The sequence below is a fragment of the Centrocercus urophasianus genome, unplaced genomic scaffold (assembly GCF_019232065.1).
Source record: "Centrocercus urophasianus isolate 14NV4802_14NV808 unplaced genomic scaffold, USGS_Curo_1.0 seq_22, whole genome shotgun sequence".
NCBI classification, from domain to species: Eukaryota; Metazoa; Chordata; class Aves; order Galliformes; family Phasianidae; genus Centrocercus; species Centrocercus urophasianus.
Genome location: NW_024884778.1, coordinates 8,595,392 through 8,613,953, shown reverse-complemented (window position 1 = coordinate 8,613,953; position 18,562 = coordinate 8,595,392).

Sequence of the window (18,562 nt, the reverse complement as noted above, 5' to 3'; positions counted from 1 at the left end):
ACAGGATTTTGCAGCAATTTAACAAAACGGATTCGAAGACTTCTTTTAAAAGCAACAGGGTAACCTGGCACAAAGAAAGATGAACTTTAGGGAAGAAAACAAAGTGCTTGGCATCTCAATAGCCAAAGAGGGGAGCATCATCTTTGGAAGCATTTGCCCAGCAAACATCTTATTTTGTACCAAGAATGGAGCGATAGGAAGAAACGCAGTGTCAGTTGTGTATGTGGAAAAGCATTACTTGGCAGAGCACCGAGTGGCCATGGGAGAATCCATCCCATCCTCCAACCCAGAGGTGCTCAGGAACAACAGAGCCTGGTAAGGATTTGTATGCTCATTCTCTTTGATTCAGTTGCTCAATTCAGTTCTGGATTTGCTGGTTCTGACCTCTTCTTGCCACCACCACCAACCATCCTCCAACTGCACAAGCCATTTATTTTTTTCCACAGCTGCATTTAAGCACAAGAGAAGCCGTGTTTCCACTCACAAACCAAGTACCTCTTGCAGAAGACAGGAAGAGTCCTAACCTCCCCTGAGAAGCAGAGCAATTTATGACCACTTTAATGCCACTTTCTATACTGCTATAAACTAGTCTTGCAGCTCCATGACTTTACAAGGCTGAAGCTAGAACAGTGTCCTCAGTGCTACAGTGGCCACTCTAGTAGTCCTCCAAGCAATGATATGGATGTCATAAAGTTTAAAGACTGCCCTTCTTCTTCCCACCTCTCCAGAAGACTTTAAGCTCTGCAGAAACAGGGGGAAAAGAGAAGATGCAAAGGAGATCTCTGTTGTACACACAGAGCGTGCACTGTGGTCTGCCTAACCATCTGTAGTACTGCTTGCTTTGCAGCAGCCTCCTCACATTCCTGATACCTGGACTCTTCTGGATGGTTATATTATGGCAGGAAATTAGGGAAAGCCAAGGGCACAGCAGCTGTTTCTGTCAGTGGGTGATACCAGGGATCTAGAAAACACGGTCCTAACCATGAACGGGCTAAAGGATGGAACAGTTGTGAACCTCTCTGTCAAATCAGGTTTGACTTGATATGGTATGTCTATCAGCTGAAGCTATTTCGTTGATTTTCATGGGAGATTTACCAGGCTCTGAAGGATGAAAGCTTTTTATGGCTTTCATGCAGCTGATGGCTTTCTCCTCTGTTTAAAGCAGAAGAAATCTGCCTTCCTGTTAAAGATATGTGCAATGGGCAAAGAGGAAAACAAGATACTGTGCACAGAAATATGCTGTTGCCATGTACAGCAATGGCATTTCTCAGCATTACTGTTCCTGCAAACACCTCCTTCCTCAAAATAGCAAGGGATATTGCTGAGAACCCAAGCAGGCTGAACAGTGGCTCAGTACAGTGGCACAAACTAGCTCAAAGGTACTAAAACAGGATCAAGAGAGCAAGGCATCCCGCTTCAGACAAGGGACAGGAGGTCACCAAGCACCCCATATGACATTTTAGTGACTCCCTCTAAGTTTTTAGATATGATATAGACAATATGCAAAGCTGCAGGAAGGCATGTCAGCCCTGCTTCCAGGTCACCATTAACAGAAGATATGCCAACAGGCAGTACAGAAACATGTCCTCGTGTTGGACCCACTGCCACGAGGAAATCCATGCTGGGTGGCCCCACGCTGAATTGCAGGATGAATTTTGACTTCTTCTGCAATAGCCTACCCATCCTTGAATCCTGAGAAATAAAATAAATTCTTGCCCTTCGTGCCATTTCAAAGGATGGTCCACTCCACAGCCCCACCACGTGGATGATGCGTTTCCCTTTACTAGCCTCAAATGTCGCCTGCATCGCATTTCACATCCCTTCATTGTTCCTCTCCTTTGTTGTTCCCCTATTGACAAAATAGAATACACTTGACCTACTCTGGGCTGGTTATTATGGTATGTATTTTACCAACATCCTTTCTTACAGAAGTACTTTCTGAGGTAGACTCCCTATCTTCATTTTCTTGCTTCCTAAAAAACTTTTTCCATGTAATTAATTGTTTTTCTATACTCTGAATACACCCTAATTCTACAGAGCTTTCCTCGGTGGAGTGACCATCACCACTCTCCAAGCAAAGGTCCAACACAGCAACATGAGGTTGGTTAGACATCTCAGATACCACTCACCATAGGAGGTTATGCTTTGTAACCCAGAAATCGCTCAAGAAATCCTAACAAGTCAGGAGCAGGGAGCAGACTGCTGCAATTAATAGCTATTTCACTCCTACAGCATCACCCAGAGGTTGTGCTCACTGTCACAGCAAAGCTGCCTGATGGGGAGCTGTGCAGGCAGCCAGCCCACAATCCTGGCAGATCCAATGTTCTTTCTGGCACTGGCTTTGCTCCTGGCACCTTCCTAGGGGGCTTCGTTTGTCTCCTCTGCCCTCATTGTGCAGGAAGTGTTAGTTATCACAGTGGTACTTCTACATCTTTCCCGAGGGGATTTTTTCATTAAGTAACCCTCTAGCATGAAAGGCAAAGAGCTGTCAGCAGCACAGCTAATAGAGTCATCATCCAAAAGCTGGTAGCCATGCTCTACAGAGTCACTGGTAAGTTATTAACTCATCTTAGACAAGATGTGCAAGTGGTGAAGAACTGAGACTCACATCAAAACACTCCTAAGAAAAGGTAACTGAATGACTTCCAGCTGCAAAACCCACAGGAGGGAGGTGAGAACAGGTGTGCTGCAATCTCCCACAGTTCAAAAGTGGCAATATAAAACACTCCAGCATGCCATGCCCAGCTGAGTCTCAAGGCGCCAGTGCAGGTGATCCCTGTGATGCTGCTGCCCCTGCAGCAAGCTCTGTTACTGCGAAATCCATCCATGGACAGCTTGCTTACACTTCCCCTCCACTCCCCCAGCAGGTAATCTTGTTATGGAGTTCTCTTCCAGTCCCACTTCCTCCATCCCCAGAGGTTTTTACTGTTGGCTCAAAGCAATTAAAAAAAAAAATCTCAACAAGCCAAAAAGGCAGCCCTTTCCTCCTTATCACCTCACTGCCCCTTAGTGCCTTCAGGAAAGCTTCGGGAGCACAGGGCTGGAGGGCAAGCAGAGGATAAAAACCTGACTGTCAGCACACGTGTACCAGGCACAGAACACAATGGTCTGGTGAACTGGGGCTCTGGGCATCACATCACAACATCACCCTCTGCTCAGGGCCATACAAGCTGAGCTGCTGCTCTGGACACCTCCACTAGGGAGCCACAGGCTTAGAAATACCATAGCCCAGCCCAACCACAAGCCTATTTTATAGGAGTGAGGAGCAGCACTGAGTTAGGCAACTTACCTGGTCCCACAAGGCTCAGACTGGGACAATGGCATCTCTCTGTAGCGAGACTTTGTTAGAGCTGACAAAGAAGCAAACAGCACAGCCCTGCTGCTACTGACCTGCTTGGTTCCTACTGACCATGGTATGAACTATTCAAAAAATGGAAAAAAAAAAAGAGAAATCACCCAGCTGGCTTTCAGTGCTGCAACACACATTTGTAACAGGGAAAGAGGTCACACTGTCTGAACAAGAAGGCTCCTCATCCAGAGTGGACTCAGCAAAAGGGATCTATGCCATGGGTGGCAAGCCTGGGGATACCCAGATCAGCTTCCAGCAGGACACAAAGAAAAGGAACATGTGGCTGTTTATGAGGCATCACTTCTGCCCTCCTGCTGGCAAGGGGAGCTGTACAGCAAGGTTCAGTCCTTAGGAAGAGCAAAGAAAAATCTCACCTGCTGCCCACACCTGAGCTGGCTCCAGCACCCAGGAACAGGGCTGAGCAGTTTTTAAACAGGAACGGCAGCCATTCTACTAACAGCTGCATGCACATTACTTGCCATTACTGCCAAAATCTGACAGATCCACTAGAGACCACGCTAATCAATTTTTATTTGTAATTAAACTGAAGCCTGCGGTATGTTGGAGGAAATACGGGCAGAAGGAACTACCCTATGCTGAGATCTTCTGGAATGAGGAGGCAGGGGAGGATTTACACCACATGGTTGGTCTTTGGGGTAAGCCAAAGGCAAGAGGCCATCTGCCAGTCAGCCAAGACGAGCTGCAGCTTGGGATGCCAAGTCTTTCTCTCATTTTCTCCTACTCTCAGGCACCTCTCAGGACCCCCACTTTGAAAGTTAGGTCTCTGAGCACTTGGTAAGCAAGGTTGAGGTTTAACAGACTGACTGGCTTGTCTTCATCGCTCACCAATGCTCACTAAGGGGCAACTCAAATTTCACTTCGATTGAATCTCAGATCAATTTTCCCCTGCCTGGAGATGAGCTGGGCTGTCCCTGGCTGGGGATACCCACCCCCTCCATTTGCCTTAGCACAAGAGCCCTGGGCTCAGCAGAGGACCCTCTCTTTTATACCCATCACCATCATTGCCCATCTGTAGATGCCATGCCCTCTCCATCCAGGAGACACTTCACAAGATTGTGCCCAGCTGGCACAGAAGGGGGCATCTGGAGTCACCAATTTCCCTGTTAACCCAAGCAAGAATTACTTGATTGACAACACCTCCAGTAATGATAAACGGAAGCAAAGTTAGGCAAACAAATCCCATCCTATGGCATTTCCATGTGGAGCTTGCCAACAGAGAGATTCTCCAACTGTCTGCTTAAAATGAAGTGTTAAGGAAAAATAAAGGAAGCCGAGAAGTAAATATTGCTGACAGCGAACAAGAGCTGCCAGTGTGGAGCAAACGCACAGCTGATGAGCTGAAAGCAAGACGGTGTGAGAGGTCTCAAAGCCTCACGAGAAAAGCAAAGGGGAAGCATTACTGGACAGGTGGGAGAGCAGTGAGGTCCAGACAAACTCAGGCTGGCTGTGCAGTGGGAGACCCATGAAGACAAAGCAAGTGCACAGCAGACAAGAAGCCCTGAATGAAAAAAGAAAACTCCGCACAAGAGGTTCAGAAAGACCTTGAAAACATGAGACAAGTCACCAACACTCACTCAAACCCTACCAGGGGATGTAAGCAGTTGGCTGCAAATTCTCAGTAGGGAAAGCACAGATTTTTTTTGTGCTAAATTTGTTTCATTCCCTACTCCAACAACCAAAAGACAAAAGAAAAAACCACACACACACAAGCAGACAATCCTGAGAACTAAACAACCTGTTGCTGAGCTGCTTGCAAGGACTGATTGCAAGCTTTGCAGGACAGTTTATTTCAGCACTCAGGTGTGAGCTCCTCTTTTGCCTGTTGGCAATGCAGAGATTTGTGCTGCTGGGAGCTGCATACGCTGCAGAGGCAGCACTCAGGAGTAGTTTAGGGTGCTTTACTATTCTCTTTCTCCTTGGGTTTTTGGTGGGATCTCTGTTTTGCCTGGGACAGCCTATGCACATAGAGCCTCCTCTTCCTCACCAGTGCTGGAGTTGATCCCCTCCCATGTACACATTTGCAGTACCCAAGCAAGCACTGACATCCTGGCAAGAACCCCACTGTTCAGCTCCCAGTGACCCCTCCTGCAGATGGGAGAAATGCACAGCCCAGGGAGCAGCTGCAGTTTGCTGAGCAAGGCTTGAGAACAAAGGCAGCACGACAAAACACAAGTAGGCACGCGCTTGCCACAGCCATTGGGCTAAAGATTACACCGGCAACCAACAACCACTGCTGGAAAAGAGGATTTCAGGTTCACTATTGAGAGCTGCCTGTACCCACACAGGTAGCGCTGTGCCCATAACAGCACTGCTCCTTGGCAGTAAGACTGGCAGAAGACTTCTGCTGCTCAAAGAAGTGCTTTAACCTGAACAAACACCAGGGTTTACATTCCACTGTCACTCATTGAAAGAGAAGAGCGACAGCCTCACAGGTTACTCAACAGCCCGAAAAAGCTGAATGGACACTTTCCATATGTAATTTGCAGGACTGCAAACCAAATAATTCAGTTTAGTAGATCTAAAACAGTGCAAGAAGTCCAAAGAGAAAGTTCCTCTTGTGCTATGTTGTACTGATTGGTATTCCAGTGGGTTTAAAGAAGTAGGAACTGAGCTAGCAGTGTGATAAGGCTTCTAAGTGAGGTGAAACAGAGGAGCCCTTTGGGAACATTGCTTCTCAATTCATTTCAGTTCCACACATAACCACAAGCTCTCAAAACTGAACTTGAGAGCCAACAGCACTAAGGCCATGGAAATTAGCTAGAGGAAGCATGTTGCTAACACTAACAGGAGGAGCTCATCTATCACTGCTGGGTAATCCCACACAACAGGGTCTTAGCGGTGAGCTGGGGGAGAAGATGGAGAGACGTTTGCAGAAATGCCAAGGAAGCTTTAAACACCAAGGAAGGCAATAATGAATTACAGCCCAAACATCACAGTCCTGGTCACGCATCTCAAACCCTGACTTACTCAGGTTGCCGTGATGGGGAAAGCTGCAGGCCAGACACAGAGCTCCTACAGCGCCAGGAGATGCAGCACAGCAGCTTTGCCTGGAGCTGGTGAGCAGCAATGGAAACTGGCTGCCAAAATTGTGATGAACCAATAGCCAAATACCCCAGCACTCTCTTCTCTCCCACTCACATCCACAGAGACAGCAGCACAGCAGAGACAGAAGGACCCAGTACTGCTTTGCACACTGCCACTGCCCTCCATTTAATTACAGCGCAGCCAAAAATTCGCTCCTGATGGCTGTAAGACTGCCCATACATCAGGCACTGCAGACAAGCAGACAGTCCCTCATCCAGGTGACAGCCATCTCCTGCAAACGCAGGTGTTTGCAGGCAAGGGTTGTAACACATTCACGTGCAGTGAGAGAAACCCCACTACTGCACCACTGATTCTTACTTCCAGCTGTGCAATGCTGAGACAGCTTCAGAAAACCTCTCCCCGTGGAGCTGCTGTTGGGGTGGGCATTCCTTCAATACCTCCAATCGCCTGCAGCAGTCAGTTCCTCCTGGGAGCAAACAAGCTGATTTTTTTTTTCCCCCCAATGAATTTTGGCTGAGAAATGTTTCCAAAAAACACAAAAAAAACACAAACACCACAAAAACCAATATAACTGTTTTCTAGTTGGCAATTAAAAAAAAAAGAAAAAGATAGTGAGGGCCAAGTTTCTCCCATAGAAATTAATTTTAAATGCACTTTTTTTTTTTTTTCCTGTACTGTTCTGCTGTGTGTTGATACAAGTACAGCTAGCAGCATTTGGGAGTAAATTTTCCTAAGAAAACAGTGGGGTGGGGTGGGCAATTGGTCCTTTATATCATCACAAATAGAACAAAGGAAATACTAAGATTTTCTAGAACAATTTGTTTCACTATTAAAAAAACCAACATTGCTAGGAAAAAAAAATAGCCATGCCAAGAGCAAAATTGCTGCATTACTCCCACTTCTTGATTTGAGGCAGCAGGTACCACGTTTCTAAAATAAGAAGTGCTGAGGTTTTGACTGACAAGCTGACTCCTAGGTCTGAATGACTCCTTGGTGCCCACAGGACTGGAGTCATGGGGAAGGGAATCCCAGGAAACCCAGGAAGGGGGTCAGGAGCACAGACAGCTCAGCTTTGACATTTAGAACTTTAAAGGACCGGATAAATGCAGCTTCAAGATTTTGCTCCGTTTGATGCATCAATGAAAAACAGAAGTTTTTCAGCAACCCCACTCATCCTTTTCCCCCACCCTCCTCCCTTTAAGTACCAGTGAATATCAGGGGAAAAAAAAAAAAATGGTCCTTGATTCACACTTGTGGATAGAATTTGGTCCATGTATCCTTGATGTCTTCTGCTCCCTGTTTTCCCTATGAAGTCACATGAACCAGCACATTTTCCTGAAGGCATCTCTAGATACGTTCAAGCCTGTACTTCCCATCCATGCTACTGATGCTGTAGCAGCTGGCACCCTGGTGCTGCTTGGAAGCACAAGCAGGTCCTCCTTCCTTTCAGTGGATCATCAGTGAAAGTGTTGACTTGTATCAGACTCATGATAGTTTGGAACCTCAACCCATCTGGTTTTCTATCGGCAACAAATCAGTGAAACTAGGCTGAGACGAGCTTTCCAGACACCACAGAACAGTGTCATAAAGCTTGGAAAAGCCTGCTAAGGTCTTTAAGTCCAGCCACCCACCTGACACCAAAACTGCCCACTACCCACATCCCTCAGTGCCACATCTGCTCGTTCCTTAAACACCTCCAGGGACGGCGACTCCAGCACCCCCCGTGCAGCCCATGCCAGTGCCTCACCACACTTTCTGAAAAGAAGTTCTTCCTAACCCCCAACCTGTACCTCCCCCGGTGCAACCTGAGGCATATTTCCGTCACCCAACCTGCGTTTACACAGCTTGCCTCCCCTAACTCTTCAAAGCAGATGAAAGAAATTAGTATGAGAGTGAGCTCACACTGAGGGAGAGCGTTTCTGGTAATTTACAAGCTCAGTTTTACTCTTAGAGAATTGGCCAATATTTAATATATAACCTTATCTTAGCACCTCCACAGCAGAGCTTCATAAAAACACTGAAAGATAACATTCGTAAAATTCTGAATACATAAATTACAGGCCCATAATGGGAGGTTTTAGTCTCCACTTCACATGAAAAAGAAGAGTAGCTATAAATTAGAAGAAATACCAGCTCCAGAAGAATACCTCTGTGCTAGATCTCACTTTATATATCTAGAATAATGTTCCATTTTAGACAGAGGCAGATCTGTTTACTTATTTTCCTGAAAAACAGACGTCACAGTGTCTCAATCTAGAGCCCAATATATTATTTTTCTATGTGCCTTGCTATATGGCAAGGGCAACACAGTTAACATTAACCCCAAGGCCAACACACACAGCACCAACACACCAATGGACTGGAAGATTCACCACAGGTGTTTTGCTAAGAGCAGGAACAGCCACTTCACACAAGGCTCCAGATCCTTGAGATCACTCAGCTGAGCCCTGTTAGGAACCCCCATCTCATCTCTGCTCTCCAAAGCCATAACACTCCACGGCTCACAGAGAAATCAGTCATCTTGAAATGCAAATAGCTTTAAAGCAACTAAATAGTTGAAACTCCCAGCAGGTGGAAAGAAAAAGTCATTATTTTATAGTGACAGAGGTGTCGAGGTGCTTCAGAGAGCAGGCAGAAAGGCACAGTCCCTCTAGACCTTGCAATCCAATTAACTTAATTAACCACGTTATTTCCCTAGTTCCTGGTAACTCCTTAAATCAATGAGCTAAGACTTAACGGTGAAGTACGTAACTAGGAGCTTTATTGATCATACCTCCATACAACACTGACTGAATTCCCAAAGTCATGGCTTGGCATAAAACCTATGAAAGATGTTGGTAGCCAGCTTTCCCCTCGATTATCCCAAAGCCCCATGCAGGCACCAAAGACAGGAAAGAAGAGATGCAGAGTGTGGCAGAGGGCAGAAAGCCACAAACAACTCACCTGTAGTCAAAGGAAAGTACACCTAGAGCTGGACACAGCTGCTCGCAGGGACAGCAGAAAGCAAACAAACAGTGCCCAACATACACAAGCCGCAAGGTAACGTGGAGACCCACAGGGAAAAGCCAAAGGTGCACTAGCAAACTGAAGTGACCCCAAGCGCAGTGGGGGTTCACTTCTATTACACCATGCATACATTACACTATCAATATATTTTTGGCTTTCATCCACATGTCCTTTCTCTTCCCCCACAGACAAGCACCCGTGCACGCCAGCAGTCTCCTCACACAGTGCAGAATGCAGCAGGCATGAGGCTCCCAACCCCCCCCAATTCCCTTCCACCAGCTCTAGACCAGGATGATCCATTATCGACTCCTAATGACACTGAGAGGAGGTTGTTCATTTTCAAATAGGTCAGTGACTCATCATTTTAACTCACTTCCCTCCACTAAAAATCAATGAGCTCCTGAAATAGGATTATCTGGGATGATTGGGGTTTTAATATCTCTCTCACAGGGAAGGCAGACCCTAGAGGTCCCTGCCAGTGCTGGGTCGTGTCCTTCAGCCAGGAAGCAGCCACCAACTGGGAAGAGGACATCTTTCCACACAGGGTTTTTGCAACATTGGGCAAATCTTTGTGTTTGTTTCCTCTCCCAACCAGATTAGCAACATCACACACCAGGAGAGCCACACTGTGCCTGGCCAATACACAGGGAGCTGCTTGCATTCATGTGGCTGAATAAATGAGCTCTCTTGCTGCCCCTGCCCATCCCCAAATCATTATTTACTGCTTCAGCAAGTTCAACAAAACAACACCCCCACTGTACAGGGGTACAGCTCTCGCACAGCTAGAAGAGATCTGGTGCCTACGTAAGGGCTATGGAAAACAGCACTGCCCCTGGAGTCACTCCACCCCAGAGTTAGATGCGCATCAAAAAGACTGCACATACTCACAGACAGGATATTTCTCTGAATAGAATATCACGGAGGCCATCACCACCTGCCTCTGTAACACAGAGCTGCTCTGTCAGCAGTTCTCCCTTACACTCTGCTGCAAACATCCCTGTTTCCACACAGGGGGTCGAGAAACCTGAGCACAAGGGATCTCCCAGCTTAACAATTCAGCACAGCTCACAGGACACAGGAGGATGAGCTCCCACAGCCAGCTGCACACAGCTGGATTTCTGTAAGCAACTCACAGCCGGGACAAAGCCAACAGGTGAAAGAAGTTCCTCCCTTTACCACTGCACTCCACACCATGACAGCACCCAGAAGCAACACTGCAGCCTACGGTCAAACTTCACAGCATGGTTTTGCAGGAGGGAGGAGCTAGGCAAAGGAAAACAGCACCTTGAGGACTTAAGTCAGGGGCAAAGCAAGGAATCATAGCCAGGAATCTGCATCCCCACACCATGCTGGGCAGCCCCTAGAGGCTGTGGAGGGGGGAAAAGCAGATGGATTACAGAAGATGGCATTCCTTGGCCTAAAGCCATCTGCTCTCCATTATTTAGAGGCAGAAATTGGATCATGTTCATCACACTGCTGCCTGTCACTGAATTGCTCCGGGGCAACACGGGACCCTTGGCAAGAGGCAGCTGGCTGGCAGGAAGGGCAGCAGGAGCAGCACAGGCTCACAGAGTGTGCTACAGGCACGTGGATGCTGCTCAGTCCAGCTCCAAGGGAAGAGACACCACAGCCAGCAATCCTTACCTTACTGCGAGCCCCAGCTAGCTCGCAAATTCTTGTTTCCAGCCCTCAGCCCACTTATTATGTACCCCCCCTTGTGAGCCCAATGACAGCACGGACTAAAGGAACAAAGAGTAAGACAGGATGTGCTAAAAAACAAAACAAACAAACAACAAAAAAAAGAAAAAGCCAATTGCAATGGCCAGACCAAATAAAACCAGAAGCTACCTCCATATGCAACCAAACACCCTTTGCAGATGGTAGAGGAGGAAAAGCAGAACAAATATGATTTAAAAAGCAAGAGCAACAGACGAGCTTCGTGCTAGGCTTAAATGGGTCCTCCAGAGGCTGGGGAAGCAGTGGGACCTATGAGAGAGAATTGTGACATCCCTCAAGCACTGCACATCTATTGCAGAGCAGAGATATACTCTTCATCATTTTTGGTCTTTATCAAGGATGCTGCACAGCTGCCATAATTCCAGATGTAAAGGTACTAAGCAGAGGAAGATGGCCATGAAGCTACATTCAGTAACTTCACTTTCGTATCTGTTCTGAACAGAGCATCACAACCTTCACCACAGTCAGTACTCATCTTCCAGATGTGAAAACTGGGACATGCTGAGGTCAGCAGTCCTATTAATTTCAGCTGACAGAAAAAGCCTCCACGGCCCCAAGAAATCAAGCAATAACTTCATCCAAAGCCACCCACAGGGCCAAAGGGACCTGCAGCTCCAACCCCAGCCAAACCTGCTGAGGAACACAGCAGCTACCTAATGCAACAAGGAGTTCACACAGGATGCAAAGGGACAGCCCATGAAACACAACAGGAGTAGCAAAGCACGACCAGTAAGCAGCACAGCCACAGCATCTAAATGCACAGCTGGAGCTCTGCAGCCTGCCTGAGCCTACTTCTGTGTGAAGCCATTTAGAAGCAGCATGCAGCCCCACATGGGGACAGAGGTGGGTTATCCATAGGCACCTCCCAACCCACCAAGGAGCTCCCAGAACTTGTGGCTCCAGTGTTAAGGAACAGTTTAAGCCCTTCTACTAGCCTGAAGCTGTTTGCAAGTGTTATTTAACCACACACACACACACACACACACACACACACACACACACACAAAAAAAAAAAAAAAAAAAAAAGAAGGTGTGTTCTAGTCTTACTCTTCAGCTACTCGTACTGATTTCTGCATTGCAGAGTTAAAGCAGCTCTTGCCTTGCTGTTACACAGCTCTGCTACTGGACCTCTGCTGGCTCTTCCTGGGACTGAGCATTACAGTTCGTTCCTCTCCACCCCTCATTCCTTCTAATCAACCTGGAAGCACTTCCTGATGGAATTAAAAGCCTCATGCAGGTCCCAAGGGGGATGCAGTGCAGCACTACCCCCAGCCCTGCATCACAAGAAAGATAAGACCAAGGATTAATGCAGAGTGCTGAGGAAAGCTGCTACAAATATTTACTAACTCATCCTCCCACTTCCTTGCTAAATCTGTCCCATTGAGACAGCCCCAACACATTTCGCTGAATTCCTGGTAGCCAAATGCAGTGAATCAGGGCAAGATGCTTTCATAACTGAGCCTCCACACCTGGAAACATCTTTGGAAAACACAAAGGTCTGAGTCTGCATCATTAAAGCACACTGGGACCAAGCGAGAAGTGAGCAACTCAGCATCACCAATTGCTGTAAAACTGTCATGCTGCCTGGCAGTTTGCCTCATCTTATTTTTCTGCCTATTTCTTCACTTCTTGCTTGTTGCTGAAGCTTCAAGGCCTCTGCTGCAAGGGGATGCAAATGAACAGCAACTGCCCCCTACAGCCCAAGTCTATGGGGCTGATGGTACAGCAACAGCTTATCACCAAAGTGAGGCCAAAGGTAAGAAGGGCACAACACCCGGCACAATCCTGTGTTGGATACCATACAGTTACCTATGTTTTGCTTCAAGAACAGATTTCTTTTTGGATTTAAATGGAAAACAGGAAGGGAAGAAAGAATCCAGAGTTCAGAAGTGAATTTATTTTGCAGCCTCAGCAAGAGGTTTCCACCCGTCAGAAGAGAGCAGCATTACTGGCAGGGTCACTGACATTTCTGCTCCAACACACAGACAAGACATGGATCTGACCACAGCTTGATGCACAGTGCTCTCTGTAGCCCCTTCTCTTTAAGGCCAGAGTGGTCTCAGCACAAGGAACCTGAAGCCATCGGAGAGAAGCGTGTCTGAATGAGCTGATTTCCCAGGGGAAAGCAGCATTCCCAGTGCTTGGTGGAATCAGCAAGTTCTGCCAGAGCCAAAAACAATAATTCTGGCTCTAAAGTAAGAGCCAGTAATTACTAACTGCCAAATATCTAACATTAATGAGGGGGAAGTGAGAATTGTGGTGATCTCCCCGCTACTACAGTTTGTTTGGGTTACTTTATCTGAATTTCTTCATCTTCCAAATAGAGAGAGGAACAACAACAACAACAAAAAAAAGAACAGAGGAAAGGTAATTGACTCCCTTGACAAATGAACGCGCTGAAAAAAAAAAAAATCATCCTACTTGAATTTTATATGAAAAGCTTCATTACTTTTCCTCTCAATGAAACAAGCCCAAGGAAGATCAAGTGCAACCAGACAGAACACAGACCCAGCCGTGGGGAAGTGTGTTCACCCAGACCAAAGGCTGCAGAAAGGAGAAGCTACCATCTGCTATGGAGGCCATCATCACAGGAGTTGTGTTTTGGACAAAATGCCCACGCTAAGAGCATGGAATAAGACTTCACTTACACCATGGTCAAGCCGCAGAAGTTTACTGGTTCCAGGAGCACAGAGACCCTAATGCAGTGTAACCACATTCAGCCCAATGCATGCAGACAAAAGCACAGCCCATCCACAAGCCGTCCTCACCAGGACATGCTGCAGGAAATGCCACGTCCTGGAAAACGAGAGCACTGCAAAAAGACGACAGTAAGGCTTTTTTTTTGTTTGTTTGCTTTTCCCACTTGCCCTAGAAGTTACACAGGTCTTCCAGGCCAAAATCACTGCTTTCAACTACAGGGGTTGGGTCTGACTTAAAAAAATTTCAAAAAAGCCTGTTTATGTGTTGTATAGCTATAAAAATGGCTGATTTGGCATCTTAGGCTCACCTACAAAGCTATGAGTTGGTAATTATTCCACTACAGTTACACCTCTGTAAACCTGCTTCTACTCCAAATAAGCAATTTTATTCCTTTATGATGAGTCAAGTAATGAACAATACAGTCATTTTTAAACTAAGACAGCGCATCCATAGGAAGGTCTGCAGTTTTAGTCCCAGAAAGATAGCCTGCCATAGAGCACACATACTGGGAAGAGCCCTCCTTTGGCTACCCCACCAGCAAGTCTGGCTGCAGGGACAGCTGAGCAGCTTCCCAGTGCTTGTGCCTACTAAGAAGGGATTAAACAGCAGAGAGCTGGAAAAAAAACAACCACAGCCTGAACCCCAGTCACAAAACCATTCTGCAGAACCCTACTGGCTTTGTCTCTGCTCATCAGAGATGAGTTCTCCAACAGCTGAAGCACGGGATCACATACAGCAGTGTGGATCCAGCGCCCTGTGACAGCGAGACAGCCAGTAAGGAGGGAGCAGGCAAGCACAGCAGCTACTGCTCCCTCATCTGATGGGCACCTAAATCCACATCAACATATTAATGAATAAAGAAGAGTCCATCAAAGTCTAGCAGGATTTGCCCTGGCTGTCCCATCAGTTTGATGAATGAACATTATCCCTTAAGCACTACCACCACAGCCTTCAAGCGATCCTAATTCCCCACCATACTTCACTCGAGGGTCAGAACTGCTCTTCTTAAATTTTCTTTGAAAGCACTGGCCTGTAGAATTAGCACGACATCAAAACAGCAGCCCATAAATTCTTGAACACCATGCATGGCAGACCTCATCTCCAGCAGAGCTTGGATGCACACTGTACAAGCATCACATGCAGGAGCATCTTAACACGTTGCATTCAGCACAGATCAAACAGCCCTTCAAGTATAACTGCACGCTAAGTGACAGCTATGGAGCTGAACTCCGTAGCTGAAAATTAAGAGCCAGTACAATAGAGCATGTTATCAGAGGTTTGGACAAAAGGACTCTGTATGAAAGCTCAACAGACTCAAGCCAGCACTGAGAGATGGGTCTACGAAGCCTTGACAACTTCAGGAGCTCCCTTCTGAATGACTGTTACTACTGATGTGGCAAGTACACCCGATTTTAAGCAGCAGAGTATTCCAGCTGATTTCAAATTACACACAGTACAGTTCGCAAGATCAAAACGTTTATGGTAAGCGAACAAAAGGCAATTCATATGATCTTTACAGTGAGCTCACGAGTTATTCTACACATTACCTGTGCATCTCAAAGAGCACAACAGCGTGAAAGATCTCATTTTCTGCTAATTGGACAAAAGCACAGTTTTTCTTATCGGGACATCTCTCCTTGATGCCCGTATTTTAATAATAAAAAGATTCCCACCTCCAGCCCTAACCACAATCCACAGCTCTGGAGCCAGGCACCCCGCTGCACCACCCTACGGACAGAACACAAAGGCTGACCTTAGAGCCCAGCCATTACAGCCTCCCCAAGACAGACCGCCTCGATATTTTTTTACCTTCCCATTACAAACGTTTAAATAACTCCACCAAAGCCACCAACCACCACCTTCCTGCTAAACGTTCCCTGGGGCCACTCTGCTGCCAAACTGCTCCTGCAGCAATGCCATGCAGACTGGGACATTTCGTAACTGGTGTTACTGCGTCACCTTCATCCCACAACGCAGCCCACACTGCACCCCCTTTTCCCCACACACCATGGGACACTTCAGCCCACAGTGTTGGGGCTGCACAGCAGCGCTGTGCCCCTATATGCTCCTACAGCTGTTTCCAAGGTAACCAGTGCAGAGCCATATACAAGGGAAAGAAGAAAACAGCAGCAACACAATCCTGTGATATTTCCACTTTTTTGAGTTGCTGCCTCCCCCCCTTTCCCTCCAGCTGCCCTGTGATTCACGCAAGGGTCAGTAACTGGCTTCAGAACATCAGGCTTTCTTAAGGAGATGCCTAGATTTTAGAACTAAGGATAAGGCATCATACTAGGGTTTTAAAGTATCAGTCAAACGTTCTGATTTTACTGAGGAAAACCACCCGGGGGAGGAATGGAATTGATATCAACAAGCTAAATTTACACCCAAATCCTGCATTCCTTCATAGCCAAAGGCGGCAAGCACGTCAGGTTCAGCACAGGGTGCCTGCCCACCACCGAGCCCCACGTTACACAAGTGTGTGCAGCCAGATAACATCTACTTCCATCAGCGCGGATAAAAACATCGCTACTGCTCAGTCTGCAGACAGCTCAACCTTTCTGGGCATCCAGGTTCCACATCTACTCACATACACCAAAATCCCCAGAGATTCTCCCACCTGCCCATGTTTCCCAAAGCAGCAATCAGCCTGTGCTGCCTTTGCTACTGAAAGCCTGGGAGCAGCAAGGACACAGTCCCCCCAGCCTTAAAAGGAAGGCACACAACCCATGCACAGGAACTGAGATGAATTAGAGAATGCAGCATTGCTGCACCCTGGTCAGCAGTCACTCCCCTCCCTTTACTGGAAGGAAGGTTTAAGGCAGAACACACGTGGAAAAAAATCACTGGGGGTGGTGTTTTGAAACAGCAATCATCCTCAGTACAGCTCATGTACATCCTGTGTTTTCCTATGGGATTTACCATGGCTGACCTTTTCAGTACCAACTGTGATTAATGAAGCTTCCAACCCAGCACTGAATGGCTGCAAATTGCAAGAGATGCTCATCACATTAACATGCAGTAAGTACTGCAGTCCTCAACGAGCACACGGATGGGACAGGGAGCATCTGTGGGGAGAAGCTCCCTGCCTCACATGTTTGGAGCAGAATTATCACATCTGCATAGCTAGGGAGATGCCAACAAGGCAGACCCAACTTGTTTTAAATAAAGAAAACTGGACGTCAGTATTTTTTATAGGCTGGTTGGAGGTTGGCTTGCAAAACCTGGCAAACTGCAGAGATGCCTTGACAGCACTATGCATAACGCAATGCAAAACTTTCTCTAGAGTCCAGTTAAAGCTCATACTGTGCTTGTTAGTGCTGCAGTGCTACAACAGCCCAGCAAAGGACTGAACTATGTACTGCATACAAGCATCAAACCCGCTGCCTTGGGGGAAAGCAGGAAGTTCTCTACAAATAGAGCACATTCTTTAGCAGATGCACAGCTTCTCCCTTGGACGGAGCATCACCTTCAGTCCGTGAGATTTATCTGCTCCAGAAAAGCCTCTCTGATTAACACTGACTTCCAACTATGCAAGCCACCCAAAGAAATCAGTGCAGTGCCACCAGGAAAAGCATCCAACATCCCTGAAGGGATGCAAGGTGGAGACCAGTACATCGGTCAGAGATGTGCTGCAGTGCTGGGGCTGAGGTCAGTGCAAGGGAAGATGAGGAGGAAACGCATTACACAGACCCCAGAGATGAGAGCCAGTGCATATAAATCAAGTAACGCGGCAAACTCTACACAGCTGCACGTCAGGGCTCCCTGCTATACCTGTTCTGTAAAGCCCCCAGTCCAGCAGTGCAGGAGCATCCCTACGAACCGCAGCAGGGCAGCGTTACACAGCACTGCACCAGGGCTGAATTCACGCAGGCACGTCTTGGCTTGCGGAACAGGGGATGGATTTTCTCTTCTATAGGAGAAGACTTCTGATTCCTAACAGCGCTGTGCCTGGAAGCCAAGATCCCAGAGGGGTCGAATATCAGCAGTAAACAGCATTCTCCCAAAGCCAGTGGGAGGGAGGAAACGGCGACAGAAAGACAGAGCAGCTGAACGACTCAGCCGCGACCCCGCACGAGGCACCGAGCAGCACGGTCTCTCCGCGCTTACTAATCAGCAGGACCAGAGAATTCCCTGATCCGTGCATCGCTCACGGTGCAACAGTGCTGCTTCAGACCTTTACAAAGTCTGCTTAGCACGGCAAGGCCTGGGGAGGCAGGTGGGGAAAGGATGCAAAAGAAAAAACTCAACTCCCTGTTAAACACTCGCAGCAACGGGCAATAAAGCTGAGGTTCAGTTTGCTCGTGCCCGTCCCGTTCCCCGCACCTCCGTTTCGGGCGATTACGACAGAACCGCGCTTTCCGAGGCTGAAACTTTCCCACCGCTGCCCCCGGCTCCACTCCGGATCCGCTGTGCGGGACTCGGGGCTCCGCCACGCGGTGCCACCCAGCCGGAGCCTTTTCCCGACCTCCCCGAGCCGCAGATCCGGCGTTCGTTTCACACTCCTCGCTCCGCAGCACGTAAGCAAAATCATTCGCAGCCGCCGCGAGCAATGGTAAGCGGCACAATAGGAACGAGATTATCGCCACGCGTCCTCTGTGCGATTCGCAAACCCGCTTATCCCCATCTTGGAGTTGAGCGCTGGGAAGAATCACCGGCTGAAGGCAGCAACACCGGGAGCTCGAGAAGTTGGAGCTCAGAATGCCC